This window comes from Marmota marmota, unplaced genomic scaffold (genome assembly GCF_001458135.2).
Source record: "Marmota marmota marmota unplaced genomic scaffold, marMar, whole genome shotgun sequence".
Classification (NCBI taxonomy): Eukaryota; Metazoa; Chordata; class Mammalia; order Rodentia; family Sciuridae; genus Marmota; species Marmota marmota.
This window is the reverse complement of record NW_025999945.1, coordinates 2,773,483-2,774,055: the sequence shown is the minus strand read 5'-3', so window position 1 is coordinate 2,774,055 and position 573 is coordinate 2,773,483. Positions and strand designations below refer to the sequence as shown.

Here is a 573-nt window from a genome sequence, read left to right as displayed (position 1 = left end):
TATATAGGATGTCTTGTCCACATTGCACACTCATTTGTTCAGAAAGTTTATGAGTAAAGGGACATTACCCACTTTGCTGACAAGAAAACTGAACACAGAAAAGGAAATAATTTGCCCAAGGGCACAGAACTAATAAGCAGCATATCCCATGGGATGAGAGGGCAAGAAAAAGGAACACATTTCTTGACATCTCCCTATTCTTTTTCACAGAGAGCAGCCCCACTTAATGTACTGTATTTCTGTGTTTGTTTTAGCAGCACATATACTAAAATTGGAATGACACAGAAATTAGCAATGGCCTCTGTGCAAGGATAAAGAGCAAATTCATGAAACAGTTCTTATTTTTAGATCAGAAAAACAATTCCATGCACAATGGCCTCACAAAGCAAAATACCTGAAAATAAATCTTACCAAGGAGGTGAAAGATTTCCACAATGAAAACTATATATTACAGAGGAAAGAATTTGAAGGAGACACTAGAAAATAGAAAGATCTCCCTTACTCTTGAATAAACAAAAATTAATGTTGTCAAAATGACCATATTGCCAAAATCATTCTACAAATTCAATGCAA

At 35.1% G+C, this 573-nt stretch overlaps 1 non-coding gene across 1 annotated transcript; it reads left to right on the top strand.

The window, feature by feature from the left end:
* Nucleotides 1-241: 241 nt before the first annotated feature.
* LOC125616446 lies at nucleotides 242-346 on the top strand. The gene has a single exon (XR_007347076.1). It is a non-coding gene; the product is annotated as a U6 spliceosomal RNA (small nuclear RNA).
* The last annotated feature ends 227 nt before the right edge of the window (nucleotides 347-573 follow it).